This window comes from Arvicola amphibius, chromosome 8 (genome assembly GCF_903992535.2).
Source record: "Arvicola amphibius chromosome 8, mArvAmp1.2, whole genome shotgun sequence".
Classification (NCBI taxonomy): Eukaryota; Metazoa; Chordata; class Mammalia; order Rodentia; family Cricetidae; genus Arvicola; species Arvicola amphibius.
This window is the reverse complement of record NC_052054.1, coordinates 5,906,137-5,919,229: the sequence shown is the minus strand read 5'-3', so window position 1 is coordinate 5,919,229 and position 13,093 is coordinate 5,906,137.

Here is a 13,093-nt window from a genome sequence, read left to right as displayed (position 1 = left end):
GGTTTAGTGTTACGAGTTATTTAATTTCTCCTTCAACATGGAAAACAAATCAGATATGATTGCATCTTTTAAAAATGTCAAGTGTGATATTTAACCATTTTTGTACCATCTCTGCTGGTGGGAGACAAAGGAGACAATAAACACACTCTGAGTCAGTGTGTAGTTCTCCAAGGTCCCTTCAAAGCAACCCGGCCACTCTGCTAGGGAGTGGCTGAGAAATGAGGGGCAGCCACAGTGAAAGGGTTGTCAAGGTCAGCCTGGACTACACAGTGAGTTCAGGGCCAACCTGGGCTACATGAGACCCTGTCTCGATTAAAAAAGAAATAGAGGGAGAGAAAAGAATGGTTGTATAAAGTTTGTGTTTAGCCAGAAGGCCAAGTGATTCAGGGCCACAGACCTTGGGCTTAATTCATCCCTAGTGTGAATCTCTGTGTACAGAGGTGGGGAAGCGTCCCAGGTGGTCATGGACTGTCTCTGATAGTTTCAGGTCACTTCAAAGATGTTTTATGCATTTGAAAATGGAGATTTATGCTAAACCTTTTTAAGTGTTTTCTTGGAAATAAGCAGATGAGGGTTATTGAAACAGAAACCTAAGTACATAAAATTCTTCTCATGTGGTCCTCCCCCCCCCCCCCATGACATTTTGTGGAAAGGGTCAACACACAAGAGCAATTCTATGTCTCCAGGTGCCACACAAAGCAGTCATTGGTTACAACATGTGAGCTGAACGTTTTCTTTGTGCTGCAAGTGTATCTGTCAGTGATTCTTTGCAGTTACTTCTGTCTTGCAGCAGCAGAACCGAGTTGTGACGGCCACCTCTTCCCCTGCCTGCATCTCCTAAAATATTTCTCCTGTCACCCTTTACAGAAAACGCGAGCTGACCACTAAAGAAAAATATAAAAGCTTGTCAATGTTCTAGAAATCTATGTCTAAATATAATCCAGCTGAGCTGGCCGGAAAATAGGGACAGACAGACAGACAATAAGGCAGAGACATTCAGAGGCCAGCAAACAGTTTTACAGGAAGCCTCCTCCGTCTCCATGGTGGGTGGGGGTGGGTGACAGGAGGGGATGAGAGAAGTCCCTGCCTTTCACCAGACCCAAGGCTATGGGAAATTCACCTCTGTGGCATTCCTCATTGCCTCATCATTTTCTCTGCCTGATGGCCTGGCTGGGAAAGTTAAACAAACAAACACATCACAGAAGGAATTTCTCCATAAAGTGCCATTTTGGGGGAGGTGACGGTTCAGGGTTCTGCTTAGCTCTGATTATCTAGCAGCGGGGGTGTCCAGGGAGCCATTTAAAGCAGTGGCTCTTTTTTACCTTCCTAGCCTGAGTCCACTTAGGATCTTGAGTGCTTTGTTTAAACAACATTTATTACAACTTGCGATGTTAGGGGTACAGGTGAGAATGATAACCCACCAATTCTCAAACTGGAGGCAAGGGAATTGACACAGAGACAGAAAGGAAAGTCAATTCCTCGAAGCTGTCTTGTGTAAACAGGACAATTCTAATAGCGTTCTCTTTTTCCTCTTTGTCCAAATTTGGTCACACAGCCACAGCACTGGCTAAATGAACTCATAAAACACTCAAAGTTGAGAAAAATCTGTATTAAGATGAAATTTAAATGAATATTCATTATAGATTGCATATAAGGCCCATAAAGATTTATTGTCCTTATTGCAAACATCATTGAAATTAGACTTAATTATCTGTGCAGTTTGCTGGAAATAGCATTTTTGATGAAGTATATGCCATTAATTTTAAAATAGAAATGTACCAAGCTGGTTTTCTTAAAAATAAAAAATCCTTAAAAGCATAATTTCTAAGTTGTATCCTTGAGAAAGCCCCTTTCCCCCCCTTTCTCATCCCACGTGTCTTGCTACCCCTAACTCTTAATTTGGCAGGTAAGCCTTTAGGTTTATTTGCTTGTTTTCTGTTAGAGTGTAGCAATTTGAGTGGCCACATGGGTTCAGGAGGATGCCCAGAATGCTCCCACAAGAGGGGGAAATGGCTTGCCTATTCAGTCATTTTAGACTTTGAAAGAACATAGGTTAATGGCTTTTTATTAGTGGACCTTTCCCTAGGGAGAGGCAATCCTGTGTTTTCTCAGAATATGCCTGTGTCTACACCGCACAGAGAAAAGCTGAAATTTATCAAGTTAATTAACTTGGCTATTCCTACTGAGTAATCAGATTCTGCCATGCCCTTTTATGAGGGCTCCTCTCTCAAGGAGACAGTGTGAAGGCCACATGGCCAGAGCTCCCAATGCTGAGGTCTCCTCTCATCACGCTTCCCTTCCTCAAGGAAATGTACTTCGCAGGAGGGGCATGCCTCTGCAACCCCGTCTCTGCCACTTCATGATCCACATTTCTTCTTGAATCATCTCCAAGGCTCTCCAGGAACACCTACTTTGGTATTACGATCTGTAATCTGCCCACTTTTTCGATTGTTTCTGGGCCTGCCTAACCGGCAGCTCCATCCGTTGTCATGACATCCTGGTCCCTCCCTGCTTTCTGAAGCCAGACCTCTCTTGACTATCTGTCACCTCTGATAATCTATTACTTCTCTTTGTAGTAAAGGGTTTCCAGGTACCTTCCAGAATCCCTGGATGGGGCTGGAGAGATAGCTCAGTGGTTAAGAGCACATACTGCTTTTGTAGAGGGCACAAGTTTGGTTTCCAGAACCCATGCCCTGTGACTCACAACTACCTGTAACTCTAGCTGCAGTGGACCCAATTCCCCTTTCTGGCCTCTGCGGGCAGCTGCGCTCACTTGTACAGAACCACTCACAAAGGTGAACACCCCCCTAGAGACAGGGAACTCAGCGACCCACTCACAGAGGTGAACACCCCCCTAGAGACAGGGAACTCAGCTGCCCTGGTCTTCTTCCTCAGGGTCAGGCTGGAAAGGGGCCGCAAGTTTGAGAATGTGGCCTGCTCCTTGGATTCAGACACGTCTGGTCACACTGGGCCAGTTTTGCAAGCAATGTGTTTAGGGGTTTGGTCATGTCCTCGAGAGCTTGTCTTACAGGAAGAGCCAGGGAGGCAAGCTTGGCCAGAGTCAAACAGGAACAAGATACTGATGAGCTTATTTCTCAAGTATGTCTCCCAGTTTAGGATTCTGAAGGTCTATGCTGTGTGTGTGTGTGTGTGTGTGTGTGTGTGTGTGTGTGAAGACAATGGAGAATAGAGGAAGAAGAAGAGAGAGATAGAGGGGTAAGAAGGAAAAAAGAGGAGGGACAGAGAATATGTTCACACGGACTTGAGTGAAAGAGGACAACTAGACAGAGCAGTCAGCAGATCGCTCTCGTGTGGCCCCAACCCGAGTGGGCTGTCTGCTGTGTGATCATTGTTCTTTCCGTCATGATCTGGCTTTTCTCCTTACCTGTCAGCCCCTGGAATCCGGGCTGGTCGCATGCTAATGTGCTTTGAGTGATAGACTGTGGACGAAGTGTCACTTTGTGACTTCTAAAGCAGGCCTTTGAAGGCATGTAACTTCTGTTTCTGTCCCTTGGAGTGTTGACCCAAGAAAACTATGGAGGCCCAGGCTAATATGGGGCTCTTTATAAGACAACAGGAGTGCCCACTGGCATCTGGCATGAGCCACCAAGCACGTCTTTAAGCATCCAGTCCCACAGTCCAACTTTGGGCAGTTTTGGAGAAAGCCAGTCCGACCTACAGAAGTCCAAACACAGCCCACCTCTGTGGTTAAGTTACTGAGTGAAGGGACTGCTTGTTATTCCACAAACACCAGCTCGATCAAGCTACTCTTATAAAACTGCTATAAGATATTTGGAGATCTATCATGTGTAATGAAACAAGGGGGCATAGTGCATTTGCAAAGTGTTCTGAGGATGGAGCAGCCACTCAGCAAGAGAACCCCTCTTAAGGAGGCAGCATCATAGTGGCTAGTCTGTTGGGATGGGATGGGTATTTTTGTTGTTGTTCTCGTTAAACACACTTGGCATCGCATTTATTTATTTATTTATTTATTTATTTATTTATTTATTTATTTATTTTTGTATTTTCAAGACATGGTTTCTCTGTGTATCCTTGACTGTTCTGGAACTCACTTTGTAGATCAGGCTGACCTCAACCTCACAGAGATCTGCCTGCCTCTGCCTCCCAACTGCTGGAATTAGAGGTGTGCCCCACCACGGCCTGGCTGGGATGGGCGATACTTTAAGAGTTGCTCTGTTGGCAGAAAAAAGAGAGCACAGTGCCTCAAAGTAACCAAAATTCTATCCCTGAAAAATCAACTGGTGCCAGAGGGGGACCCGGACTGGGGACAGGGACCAGGACTGGGGGTGGCGGGGTCAGAGCAGAGCACCTTGGCAAGGTGAAGGTGGCGGGTAACAATCAGCTGATTGATACAATGTGAAATGCCACAGTGACTCACCAGTGTCTGAGGGGTGACTGGGGAAACAGTTTCAATGTGTGGAGGAGGCAGAGTTTCTGATACTTTGTTGCATTGATGCTCAGCGCTGAAGAGAAAGCTCACTTTCCTGGCCAAAGCCAAGAGGTCATCAGAGGCCTTATTAACAGGTGGGCAGAAAGCAGGGGCACTGCAGAGCCCACACCCCAGACCATGGTCTTACCTGTCAATATTTGTATGACACCTTGGGGGTGGAGATAGTATGGGAGGCCAAGGACCACTATCAGAAGAAGGTGACAAACAGAGACAGTCCTACTAATATGACTTTGTTTCTAAACAGGGTATTGATGAGAAACATGGGAGACAAAGACATGCAGATAAGCCAGAAACCAGAAGTCGCAGAGCTGTGTGAAAAGTGAATGGGCAAGAATGTTAGCCTGTCCAATTCTAGCATTTATAAGTTTTTCCTAACAGATTCAGTTTATCAGAGTCTATCCAAAGTCTCTTTCCTTGTTTATGGACATGTGCTTCCATTAGGTAAATAACCCTGATTTAACTAACATTCCTCTGAGAATTAGCAGGTGTCTGCAGGAGTTTTCTGTCTAGATAACAAATTATCACAAACCTAGGTGCTTGATTTGATACCACACGTGATAATGGTGGCATTCTCTGAGAGACCACAGGGGACAAGGACTCACTGATACCCTGCTCGGAGTCCTGGCAGGCTCAAATGAAGGTGTCTCTGGGGCTGGAGTCTTATTTGCACTCAGATTTTAGAATCTCTAGGCTGACATTGGGTTGATGGAACTTATTTCCTTGAGGCAGTTGGGTAGTGCTGTCTTGAATCCTGAGGCCATGTGCAGGTGGCTCCTGGGACTGTTCATAACATGGGCAGCTCACGGAGTCACAGACATCTGTTGCGGCTTCACCTTTGTCCAAGTCCTCCCTGATTCAGTCAGGTCTTTTAATTACCAACGACGACGGGTTAGTAACCGACCTACAGGGGTCTAGACGCTCAGAAGTCTTAGAAGCCATCTTGAATCATGCCTCTCAGGGCATCAGTGTGTAATTTGCTCTTAGCTCCGGGAAAGACACGGTGTCTATTTATACTGCTATAAGAAAATACTGTAGACTGCATGAACAGAAATTTATTTTCCCCCAGTGCTGAAGGCTGAACTTTACCATCATGGAGTCTGTGTTCGGTATATAGTGATGGATGTCTTGCTTTGACCTTGTAGAAAAGACATATAGCTAGTTCCCTGAAGCCCTTTATAGGCATCAATCCAGCGTTTCTCAACGTATAGGTCATGACCCCCCATATATCAGATATTTACATTACAAGTTGTGACAGTAGCCAAATTACTTTATGAAGTTGGGGTCACCACAACATAAAGGGCTGCAGCATTTGGAAGGTTGAAGATCACCCTCACTAATTGATACATGAAGCCAAAACCCTCAGGACCTGATATTTATACCGAATAGCCCCCTGTTAATGCCATCACATTGGTGGTTAAGTATGATCATGTGACTAAGGGAGAGGACGGCTCGCACCACTCAGGGGTCATTCCTGGCTGCTCTCTACTGTCTGGCCTTCTCCTGAGAGAGCGCCATAGGACCCATGCTGCGGGAAGACTGAGTGGCCGGTGCTGTTGTCCTTTCATAGAGTGTTTTGATGGTTCAAGGTCAGTCTGTACCTCTGACTTCAGGGCCATCCCTTCCCGACACCCAACATTTCCTCTCTTCTTTGATTGTGTGAAATTGACTTTTAATTCCATGAGGTTGACAGCAAAGAACTGGAGGAAATAGGCGATGCCTGGAAAATAACCTGCCAGTGCTCAGTATTCAGAAGCCATCCTTTAAGGGACAGGAAGGGGCCATCCATCAAGAAGAGTGGTCACAAAGTCTGTGTACTCCAGACAAATGCCCATCGTTCATGCCACCCAGCCTCGGGGAGGCATCCATCTGGTGCCCTTGCTGCATGGCGATTCTAGGTAACACCAACTGGAAAGAGCCAGCAGCTGACATCGTGTTAGCTGCTCCCTAGTCCGGGTGACAGTTTTATCCCTGTTTTGCTTTGTTCTTGCGTGTGCACGGCTGATTCGGAAGCGATCTCTGACATGTTTCTGCAGCTGGTGCTCAGAGCATCGAGCTGATTCCACGAGGTCATTAATGTCAAATCTGAAACAATCAGCCTGTGTGGGCAACCATGCCCAGACAGCAGCGGAGAAGACCGATGTGCTCGGCATATGTGGCGGTAGCAGCTCCTGCCGTTTGCCTTTTCTACGGCCCCTTGGATCCCAGGCTATGAATAATGAGAATTTTCCTTGTGCCCCGAAAACATGACATTTGTAAATCACACCATCCTCTCCTAAGAAAATACCACATTATTCTAGCCTGACACGTTTTGTTTTCAGGTAGGACAGTGGTTATCTGTTGGCTCACCTCAGAGAGTCTGCAATGGATGGAACATTATCATATTGCATAAATAATTTAGGTGCCAGTGCCATTACGGGTGTAAATCAAAAGGGCAATATATATGCTTCCGAATTTGCAAGTATTTGGAAATTTACATAACATTTCCTAAGGAAGTCTGTGACCTGCAGAACTATCGAAATAATTTGAATCACTCTAGCTGTTGGGAGGTATTGGCACCGAGATGCCCTGCCATCACTGATGGGTTTAAAGAGGACATGTGTTTACTGTGCAGGATGGGAGGGATCTGTTTTAGATGCTGGCCATACTCACAGGCACGTCCAACCCATGGTTTTCAGGCTACATGTGGCAACATGCTATTAACCACAGCTACAAATGTGATACAGCATAAAACTGTAAATTTATTTAAAACATTGTATGGGGTGTATGTGTGTGCATGTGTGCATGTTGTATGTTCTTGTGCATGTGCACATATTTGTTTTGACGTAAAAGCCAGACGTCAATGTCTGGTATCTTTCCCCGATGTTCTTCACATATATTTTGGGTTTGTTAGTGTGTGGGCACCGGACCAGTACATCAGACTTCCAGTTCCATCTGGCAGACCTGGACCAGGCCAGGCATCCGCTGCAGGTCCAAGGCAAACCTCCACTGAGAGCGCCTGATGAGGTGGGAAACGGGGGCTCCCAGAGAGGTCCGCACAGTGAGAGTGGCCCTAGGCAGCTTCAAACAGGGGTATGTTAGATGACGGACTTGTCGCTTTAAGCCTGGAGCTCACAGCCCAAAGAACCAGACCAACCTCTCTAGCTGATCTGGCAGGCCCCAGCTCGGAAGAGTAAAGTCACAGGCAGGTCTCTGGGGGTGAGGGTGGGGTCGTCAAAAAAGACACAGCCACAGTTTCCCCTAGAGCCCGGGTCTCTAGCAGACAGCAAGAATGACGGAAGATAACAAACTTTCTCCCTATCCCCAAAGACTCTGACTGAGCTATGTCAATCTCCTAATAGCGTGTAGCCACACTGGGTGTTATTTTTCTATCCTCCTGGGAGTGGAGGGGCTGTAGAAAGTCAGGCCTCTTTGTTCTGAGACTCCGTTATGCACACCCTCTAACTTTTTCCTTAGAGTGAATCCTATAAGGGGACCCTCACCAACAGTGGCTTCTGGGTCTTCCAGGGAGGGCCAGGGTCTGAGGAAGACAGAGCCCATTCACACCTGTGCTCTTTCAAGGGTGAAAGGTCACAGCTTCCTCCACTTCCTGCTCAAGCTGGGAAAGAATTTATTTTCCGTTTTAAAGGTATACTTGATATTCACTTTAACCCAATTTTATGGACATATAATGGTGCTGTACATCCCCTCAGGGACACACATCATCCGTGTTTTTTTTTTTTCCTGTCAGAACCGGTCTCATTCTTAAAGCCCTCACCCAGCAGCTGTTAGCTTTAAACTGGCTTAAGCCAGCCTACTCTTTGCTCCTCTCACCCCCCCCCCCCCTCCCAGCAAGAGAAGTTCCTTTTTATAAAGCCTGGGGAACTGGATTCTGAGGAGAAAGCTTTGTCATGCCTGGCAATGGACAGTATCTCCCAACTTCTTTATTCTCAGGTAAAGAGGGGGAAGACATTTTTACATTTAGGAGTAGCCAGAGCCGCCTTGGGAGCTTTGCCAGGCTGCCGGGAGGCCACTGGGCCACCAGGCACACAAGGGTCATTGGTTAGCACTTCCTAGTAGACCTGGTACCCCAGAACACTAGAGCCCCACCCAGTCCTTGGGCAGCCATTACAGCCTCTTGCAGTGCTACCGCTCCATTCATGTGGGGAGTGTGAGTGTGGTGTTGCCGATCCACTCACAAACCAGGTCATTCGGAGCTCCCCAGCAGCGAAGGTGGCTTCTGATTGCTCTCGCCTCTGTCTCTGGTTGTTGACTCTCTCCTAGTCACGTGATACCTTGATAAGTCTGTGCCGTGTGCCGTTGGGGGTATGATGTCTATTCTACCGATGATGGCTAGAGCTCAGAGAGGTGAAGGGACTTCCCAGGGCTACTCACAGCTTGGCAAGATGTTGAGCCTTGTACTCTCTTTGAATTCCACCATAGCTCGAGGAGTCAACACAAACAAAGGCTCTGTCAGCTGGGGAGAGGGTGGAGCCTCTTGTCCCCATCAAGCCCTGTCAGCCCTCAGAACTAATGCGCTAAAGCAAACCATTTCTGCTCGTTTGCTGTGTGCCTAAGACCGCACCAGGAATGAACTACGAGTACCAATTTGGCATTTTATCAGGTCGGATTGTCAATCTATCTTCTTGTTGTTTTAGTCTTAATCGTATTTCAAAAGTTTGATGGCTCACCACACACACACACACACACACACACACACAGAGAGAGAGAGAGAGAGAGAGAGAGAGAGAGAGAGAGAGAGAGAGAGAGATCTTTCTAGCCCAAACAAGGACAATAGGAAATAAGATTTGTGGCAAAACAGTTTGTGGTGGAAGAACTCACAGCCCTCAGCATCTGTGCCTCTCTGAGAGCACAGCTGCACTGTGTTACCAGAACTGGGTGGCGTGTGGGCACCAAAGGTAGGTTTTAAGTTTTAATTACTATGCCTAAGAGATCCATGAAACAAAAATGCCTCTGATCTGTAAGCCCCTTGCCCTAGGACAGATAGTTGCTGAAATGCTGGAGGCTACTGTTTATGGGAGGCAACAAACTGCGGGTTTTCACTGATTGAATGTGTGTAGTATGGGGCCTCTTGTTCATTTCCTGGCCACCTATACTCCCAAAATAATTACACAGAAACTATGTTGATTAAATCACTGGTTGGACCCTTAGCTCTAGCTTCTAATTGGCTAGCTTTCACATATTAATTTAACCCATTGCTATTAGTCTGTGTATTGCCACGTGGCTGTGGCTTACCAGCAAGGTTCTGTCCAGCGTCTGTCTCTGGCGGGGCTGCATGGTGTCTCTTTACTCCACCTTCTTTCTCCCAGCATTCAGTTTAGTTTTCCCCACCTACCTCTATTCTGTCCTATCACAGGCCCAAGACAGCTTCTTTATTAACACCAGTGGTATTCACAGCATACAGAGGGAAATCCTACATCAAATGTGCTTGATCACATGCAGGTAGGAGGTACGTAGGCAGGAAATACGTCAGAATGTAAACTTGCCCCTGATTGGGCCTGATGGGAAATTCAGTGAATTGTGGATTTTGCCTTTTTAAGCCCCTGCAAACTGTGACTCAGGGACATTTTCCTGGAAACCCAGAGATGGACCTTACCAGAGAATCCATCAACATGGCCAGTATTCAATTAAAGCTTGCCTCAAATTTGACTTTAAATTGGGGTAGTGGTCTTATTGTCTACCAGTGGGATTAACAGCTGTCTCTGAACAGGTTCTGACCAGCTGGGTGTGACTGGTGCAATGGAGGTGACTTCTGAGGTGACGATGTCTCCACACGTCCCCATAACCATCCCGCTTCCTCTGCTAGCTGGAGGATTTCTGAATCTTGTGTTGAAAATGGCAGAGACAGCAGAGGAGAGGAGCAGTATGGGATGGTGGGAGTGGAGCTGTGGGGATGAGAGGGTGTCTTCGGTCCCTCTTGAACCCAGTAAGCCAAAGGTTAGTAAGGGTACCATACACCATAGGCAGAAGCAACCCCTCCATGGTTTGAACCTGGTGTGGCTGTTAGCTGTGAGGGCTTTGGCAAGTCCCTGCCCATCTGACCTCTGCGTCCACTCATGGAGAAGGGAGGGCTGATATCCAGCTCTCCTAGGGGCAACATTAGTAAGATGTTAAGAGGCACAGGATAGTTTGATCCTCGAGGGACAGTTTGATCATGAGACTTTTGTAGAATTTTTAACATTCTTAGATCAGTTGCCAACATTTAAAAGCCAGGAGTTGTCAAATGAAAGGAACTTTCTCAATGAAGTGAGTGAATCTATCTGAGAAGACTTCAACCACCGTCATGGCTGATGAGGCCGTGTGTCGAGGCCCCCTTCCAGGTGTGTCCAAGTTATTATGACACTGTCACACAACATTGGCACCTACAAGGGCCTCACTGGAGAACCAGGCAATAAACTGGAAATGAAAATCTTGAAAGACTCTCATAACGCTTTGCGTAGATTTATGGCTGCATTGCACCGCTATGGTAGCTATCCTCCATGCATGTGGCCTGTGAGTGGGTGTGCCTGGGCTGAGACAATCCCATGGGTCAGCACTGTGTCTCGGTGGACCCACTTAGGAGATTAAGAGTTACAGAATAGCATCTAGACTGAAATAAGTAGCATGGACCGCCTACCCAGCACCTGCGATAGGAGCCCAAAGCTACACACCAGGTTCCATGAGGAACCTGTGTTTGTGCATCTCCAACAACAGCCAGAAAAAGGAGGGAGGAAGATTGTGATTGACAAGCAGCACTAACAGAAAAATCCTGCTTATTTGGCATCTTCAGCTCTAGGCTTGCTTCAGGGTACTATGTTGACTTAAGCTTTACATCCATTCAAGGGAACCTCACCCTCCTGGGGAGCCCGTTCATGTGACCTGTTCCCACTGCTCCCCTGAGCTGCAGCTTTCTGCACTGGGTCAGAGAGCTGCCAGCCATAATTAATACATGGACTATGTGGGGCTTCAGAAGAGCAGAGGCCAGCATCTCCGACTCAGTCCTTCGAATGAGATCTGGGCTGGGGAGATACCTATTCCAACAGGAGCCTTAGCACTGAGCAGCTAAATGCCTGAGGTGAGGGTGGATCAGGTTGAAGGGGTTCTCTAAAGGATACTGATACAGGGCCGGGTCTGACTGTCCAATGGGAGAAAACGGCATGTAGAGCAGTTAAAAGCCTGGGATCCAGAAGAACAGAAGTATGAGAAATGGATCACTGAGAATAAATTATGTTTAATTCAAATAAGAGGCAGACCTACCCTGCTGTTCCACTGCCAAAGCCAGAGGGTAGCTGGCCACTTGGTTCTCTGTAAACAAAAACTCTTCCTAAGTGTGCAAAGAAAGGTAGAAATAGTAGTGGATGAAAGCCAACAGCGGGGCTTCAAGCGATTCATTTCGATTCTGTTCAGTTCAAGCAGATATTTACTGTCCTAACTCGTTTTGAAATTCTATATAGCTCTCGTTTCTCGTTGTGGCTATGAATAAAGGAAGTCCCTCCACTGGGGCGGGTGTGGTAATTCTTCCCCTTGCAGGAGAGCTTCGAGGCATTTGCTTGCTCCCTTGGCTCTCCAGTGCAAGATGAAGAGGATGCCGTGTGCAGAGACCCAGGGTCACAGTGGATGGGTGCTGCTCACAGATCATCCGCAGAGACGAGGCTCCGCCGGCCAAGCGCCGACACAGCACACTGCGGGGTAATCCCTCTTTTATGCTGGGCAGTCTGCTGAGCGCATGCTCTGCTGAGACAAGCCTTTCATGAGAGAGTTCATGGCAGAGGTCAGGAGAAGGTCAGAGAGGTGTCTAAACACGGAAATAAGAGCCATGGGGAACGATGAAGGCAGTTCTCAGAGTGGACCTGGACTAGGACACCCCTGGGACCTTGTCACAGATGCAGGTTCTGGGTCCTTCCCTAGAACTCAGTCAGGATTGCTGAGGGTGGACCCCACAACCTCTGAGGCTTGCCATTCAGAAATGAGCTTGTTTATTTTAAGTATTGCTTTCAATTTTGGCAAAAAGATGAAAAGAGTTCTCTAAATGAATTTGTATCTTTACTTTCTTAATAGCAAAGAAAACAGATAATGCAGGGACTTTCTCTTTTAGTGAATGAGACGTGCACCTGTTTCAGGATGGAAGACTTTGGGCTTCCAATTCTTCTTCAGTGAAAACGACCTTGTCCGTAGCTCTGCCCCTGGAGGGGCTGGGAGCATGGTGAGCCTGGTGGGTGCTGTCATGGGGTTACAATGTCTTCATCTGTCCCTGGAACATGGCCACAGTCTGCTAAGGATTTCTGGGGAATCACTTCTCCAGTGACAAGTGTGGCTGCTTCTCCTGTCCCTTTGTTTCCGGGCTCCTGATTTTCTAGTGGAGATACAATGCTGGGCAGGTGGCTTGATGCAGGGCATGCATTAGTGCTTTCACCCTTGGTGGGTGGCATTGCATCTGTGCCTACAGATCCTGCTCCTTTTAGGCAATCACTTCTGAATTGGTCGGTGCAGTATGGTGACTAGGACAGTGGACCCACCATTCCACACCTTTAGTGTGAGGTAGGGCTGGTGTTGAACGGCTGCTCTCTGTGGGGTTATGGACAATAAAGAATGGCGTGCACTTAAATTGTGTATCTGCATGTGACCCTGAAAACAGCAGGCTGCCGG